Raw genomic sequence first — 6236 nt, 5'->3', positions numbered from 1 at the left:
CGTGGTTTGAGAGAACGTGATTTCATTGTGGGTAGGGTGAATGTTTGTACGTCAGCGCTGGATTGAAAACTCCACCTCTGCCGAGATCCCTACAATTTGCTAAACACTTCCTCCAATCACCAAAGATGGCTATGGTTTTGGGTCTGGATGGGAGGTGGGCATTTTTGTTTTTGGATTTTTTTTGTGGTCGTGGTATTTCCTGGACGACCGGCCCCTGGAGGCTGGTGTGTGTGACTTGTGTGAAAGCGAACAGAGAAAGGGAGGGGGAGGGGGAGGGGGAGAGGAGATAGTGCAGGGGGGGGGGGGGGGGCGGATGACAGAGATTCTGAAATGTGTTAGTGTGTGAGCGTGCATGCGTGCGTTTTGCGTGTGTGTGTGTGTGCGTGTGTGTGTGTGTTTGTGTGTGTGTGTGTGAGTGTGTGTGTGTGTGCGTGTGCGTGCGTGCGTGCGTGTGTGTCTGTGTGTGTGTGTGTCTGTCTGTCTGTCTTTTTGCACACGCGCTCTCGATCATTTGCCATCTTCATTGTTTACCCGTCGCTTAACTGTCCCTCTTCCTGCACGCTGGTCGCTTCTACCATTCGTCAACAATAATTTGTGATTAACGTTATTGCCATTCACACACACACACACACACACACACACACACACAAACACACACACACACACACAAACACACACACACACAAACACACACACACACACACACACACACACACACACACACACACACACACACACCCTAACCCACAAATAAGCACCTTACTATACAAAAAACTCCCTATGGCAAACATGTACACATGACAACAAAGCTCCAGTCTAACTTCCTCTCTGAGCTTTCATCTGCAATGCCTGATCTTTTGTATTCGCTTGAAATGCAATTTCCGGGTTGTGCTGAACAAGCAAAGTAGCTGCACGGATTTGCACTCGGTGCATTCAAGGTACCGTGTTTTTCACATAACTCATCGTGTCACCTACGACAGATCTATCTGTCTCTCTGTCTCTGCTCTGTCTGTCTGTCTGTCTCCGTCTCTGTCTCTGTCTGTCTGTCTCTCTCTGTCTCTCTCTGTCTCTCTCTCTCTCTCTCTCTCTCTCTCTCTCTCTCTCTCTCTCTCTCTCTCTCTCTCTCTCTGTGCGTGTGCGTGTGTGGTGTGTGTGTGTATATGTGTGTGCGCATATGTGTATGTGTGTGTGTGTGTGTGTGTGTGTGTGTGTGTGTGTGTGTGTGTGAGTGTGTGTGTTGTATTGAGTGCGAACGTGATTGCAGGCATGCGGCGCGCGTGTGTGTGCGAGTCGACTTTTTTTTACATTACTAAATGTTTTAACATAGAGGGGGAATCGAGACGAGGGTCGTGGTGTGTGTGTGTGTGTCTGTCTGTCTGTCTGTCTGTCTGTGTGTGTGTGTAGAGCGATTCAGACTTAACTACTGGTCCGATCTTTATGAAATTTGACATGAGAGTTCCTGGGAATGATATCCCCGGACGGATTTTTCGATAAATGTCTTTGATGACGTTATATCCGGCTTTTTGTAAAAGTTGAGGCGGCACTGTCACACCCTCATTTTTCAATCAAATTGATTGAAATTTTGGCCAAGCAATCTTCGACGAAGGCCGGACTTCGGTATTGCATTTCAGTTTGGTGGCTTAAAAATTAATTGATGACTTTGGTCATTAAAAATCTGACAATTGTAAAAAAAACAAATTTGTATAAAACGATCCAAATTTACGTTTATCTTATTCTTCATCATTTTCTGATTCCAAAAACATATAAATATGTTATATTTGGATTAAAAACAAGCTCTGAAAATTAAAAATATAAAAATTATGATTAAAATTAAATTTCCGAAATCGTTTCAAAAACACTTTCATCTTATTCCTTGTCGGTTCCTGATTCCAAAAACATATAGATATGATATGTTTGGATTAAAAACACGCTCAGAAAGTTAAAACGAAGAGAGGTACAGTAAAGCGTGCTATGAAGCACAGCGCAACCGCTGCCGCGCCAAACAGGCTCGTCACTTTCACTGCCTTTTGCACTAGCGGCGGACTACGTTCAGTTTCATTCTGTGAGTTCCACAGCTTGACTAAATGTAGTAATTTCGCCTTACGCGACTTGTTTTTTTTCCTTTGTATTATATTGACATACATGTACATTTCAATGTTCTATCATGCATTATGTATTCGTATAGGTAATGTTGTAATTAGTATGATTAGTAATACTGTATGATCGCGATTGACAATTGTCCTTTTATTGTCTTTATTTTTATGTCTTAGTTTAGCAGGGACAGATTGTAAGACTAGGCGTGAGCCTAAAATCTCCATCCTTGAGTAATAAAGTTCGTTCGTTCGTTCGTTCTATTTCTTTCTCTCTCTCTCACTCACTCACTCGCTCTATCAGTACCCACGTTAACACGGTAGGTAAGGCATAACCGGACGTATTTTAGTGCACTCGTTTGACTGAACACGCTCCAGCGTTCTTGTTGGTACCTACATTTAGTTCATTTTGATTCGAGATTCGAGACGAGGACGGTAGCGTGTGTGTGTGTGTGTGTGTGTGTGTGTGTGTGTTTGTGTGTGTGTGTGTGTGTGTGTGTGAGTGCGTGCGTGCGTGCGTGCGTGTGTGTGTGTCAGTGTGTGTGTGTGTGCGCGCGCGCACGTGAATGCGTATGTGCGCGCGTGTGTGCGTCCCTGCGTCTGCGTTTGTTTGCATAGATGTCCCTTTGTGTTGGTTTTCTCGAGCACGTGTAATTACTGTAGGGATTATTATGTTATTCTGACCGTGTTCGGTGACACCGTGATCTCTTTTTCACTATAATAATTGTTTTTCCTGGTGCGTTCTAAATCTGTCGTCGATGCTATTCCATGAATGACTTTGAACAAAGAAAGCAGGAGATTGTTGGACAGGTTGGCAGCTAGCGATTTAGGTCAGATTAATACGCAGTTACTCCCGAGGATTCAATCATACCATTTTTGATCCGAAATCGTACCAAACCTGGGTCAGCCTCCGCGGCTCTGAGCAAAGCAGACATGGATTATTATCTTATTATAATTGATACGCATTTAATATGTTATCATTCAATTTTACTTCGCGCCACAGTTTACCGAAGCGGGGTCTGCTTTAGTTACTATAGCAGCGTACACATAGACTTTAATCCTTATAATGATTTCTGTCAAGATTTCTAAGCAAACCAGGGACGTTATCAAAGCCACGATCGGCAGCAAATATCATTTTTCGGCTGATCTGGGATTTTCTCATTTTAACTGAGCACACGGACGTTCGAATTCGGTTTGCGATAAATTCAAAAGGTCTGGTTTGCGCAACTGTTCTGTTTGTCGACCGTTATAGTCCCGCTGTGAATAAAGGTCTAGAACTGTGTGTCCTGCTAGAGAAACCCACGCGATGTCTGTGCAAAGGGGACTATTTTAAAGACGCAGTCTCTTCTTCTTCTCTTCTTCTTCGTTCATGGACTGAAACTCCCACGTTCTCTCGTGTTTTATTTTTTACATTTAGTCAAGTTTTGACTAAATGTTTTAACATTGAGGGGGGAATCGAGACGAGGGTCGTGGTGTATGTGTGTCTGTCTGTCTGTCTGTCTGTCTGTCTGTGTGAGTGTGTAGAGCGATTCAGACTAAACTACTGGGCCGATCTTTATGAAATTTGACATGAGAGTTCCTGGGTATAATATCCCCGGACGTTTTTTTTCTTTTTTCGATAAATACCTTTGATGACGTCATATCCGGCTTTTTGTAAAAGTTGAGGCGGCACTGTCACACCCTCATTTTTCAATTAAATTGATTGAAATTTTGGCCAAGCAATCTTCGACAAAGGCCAGGGTTTGGTATTGCATTTCAACTTGGTGGCTTAAAAACTAATGAGTGAGTTTGGTCATTAAAAATCGCAAACTTGTAATTAAAATTATTTTTTTATTAAACGATCCAAAAACAATTTCATCTTATTCTTCGTCATTTTCTGATTCCAAAAACATATACATATGTTATATTTGGATTAAAAACAAGCTCTGAAAATTAAAAATATAAAAATTATGATCAAAATTAAATTTCCGAAATCGTTTTAAAAACAATTTCATCTTATTCCTTGTCGGTTCCTGATTCCAAAAACATATAGATATGATATGTTTGGATTAAAAACACGCTCAGAAAGTTAAAACGAAGAGAGGTACAGTAAAGCGTGCTATGAAGCACAGCGCAATCGCTACCACGCCAAACAGGCTCGTCACTTTCACTGCCTTTTGCACTAGCGGCGGACTACGTTCAGTTTCATTCTGTGAGTTCCACAGCTTGACTAAATGTAGTAATTTCGCCTTACGCGACTTGTTTTGTTTTTTTTGCACGAGTGGGTTTTTACGAGTACATATGACCGTTTGTTTTTTTACCCCGCCATGTATGCAGCCATACGCCGATTTCGGGGGAAGCGCACTGGGTATATTTTCGTGTTTTTATAACCCACCGACCTCTGACATGAGTTACATGCTCTTTTCCGCGCCCACTTGGTCTTGTGCTTGCGTGTACACACGAAGGGGGATAAGGCACTCGCAAGTCTGCACATAATTTGACCTGGGAGATCGGAAAAATCTCCATCCTTAACCCACCAGGCGGCCGCGACCGGGACTTGAACTCGCGACCTTCCGATTAGGGGGCCACGAGGCCGTCAGTCTGAAACGCAGACCAGTCCATGTGGAGGATTCGACTCACCATCTCAGATCAAGCAATGCTTTCACATGGGGTGAGTCCGTCCATCGACTTGAACACATTCCAATAATCAACCTCCTGACTAGTTGCTGTGCACCGTGGGATTTTTATTTTGCGATGAATTAATTCCTATACGATTTCCTGTAGTATTTCAGTTACAGCATTAATCCAACAAATATCACACTCTGCACAGAAAGCTGGCAGGCTGTGGATTTGTGGTAGGTGTCCAAGTGGAGGCATGGCCCTATCTTGCGTAAACATAATCCTGGCCTAAATGGTCAGCCGAAAGTCTGCTCTCACGAGAGAAAATGAAAGTTTTACGCCCTCACGGCAAAGCCATTAGGGGCATGTTACACGGGAAAACCCGGCTTTGTATGAAAAAAAAAAAAAAAAGAATGTTCCTTTAAACCCATGCAGGAAATGTTTGAGGAAGCGTCTATTCAAAAATGCCAGTCGACTCCGGATATTACGTCACCCCTCGGGGGATGTTTTTGAGCGACGTTATACGCGGTGACGCTGTATCCGTTTCATCGGTTATAACGTCACTTTTACGCGCGGGTGATGTTATATCCGGAGTCCCTTTCTAAAGTACTGACTGTTTTAATAAAACTGTGCAGAAATGGAAAGTGCAACATTAGTGTTGTTTAAAAATCACAACAACATATTGTAAGTTTTAAACTAACTTATTACAATAATCTTTAATTCACTTCCTCATATATAGAATTGTGGACTATTCTCTTCTTTGCGTGTTTCCAAAACCTGGCTAGGCCATGAATACAAAATTGAATACACAAAATGTTCCCCGAAATTCGGCAATCGTATCAACGTACAGTATTGTAGGCTACATGCTCATTCTGAGACAGATTGCTAGTGTTGGAGTGTCAAGCTCCGTCTGGTTCCATCGACAATCTCAGTCTTTAATTATAGTGTCGACGTTATTAGCTTTAAGGACACACACACACACACACACACACACACACACGCACGCACGCACGCACGCACGCACATGGCTGTCGTTCATTCATAGTCTGCTAGATATTGACCTGTCCTTGATGTCCGAAGAAATAAAAATGACGAGAACTTTATGTGTCCTTATACGTAATTACTGTCTATTTGACTTATATTATTATTATTAACGAAGAAGTTTCTCGTCAACAGCAAAGTGGCTTCCCACCTTTACGCACAATCGTTCTGGTGGTAACAACTTTGGGTTCATAGTTACCCCCTTTCCCCCATCTCCACCACATCTAGTGAGCGGGACGTTATACTCGTTAGACTACTACTGTATTATTATTATCATTATAACGTCACTTGATATAACGTCCAAGGCTTTCCAAGTAGAGTCATAATAGTGCTTTAAGAGTGCAGTATCACTTTTCTCAATTTGTCGGTTCACTGCACTTAGTGTTTACCTTTACAATTTAGCCTGAGCGACCTACTCAGCCTGTCGACAACGACCAGTTGAAAGTGAAGCTCAGCCTCCTCGTCGGGGGCAGTTGTAGTCAGTATACTACGGACCAAAAAACAAAC

This window comes from Littorina saxatilis, linkage group LG17 (genome assembly GCF_037325665.1).
Source record: "Littorina saxatilis isolate snail1 linkage group LG17, US_GU_Lsax_2.0, whole genome shotgun sequence".
In the NCBI taxonomy this organism is placed as follows: Eukaryota; Metazoa; Mollusca; class Gastropoda; order Littorinimorpha; family Littorinidae; genus Littorina; species Littorina saxatilis.
Note: the sequence above shows the minus strand (reverse complement) of the source record.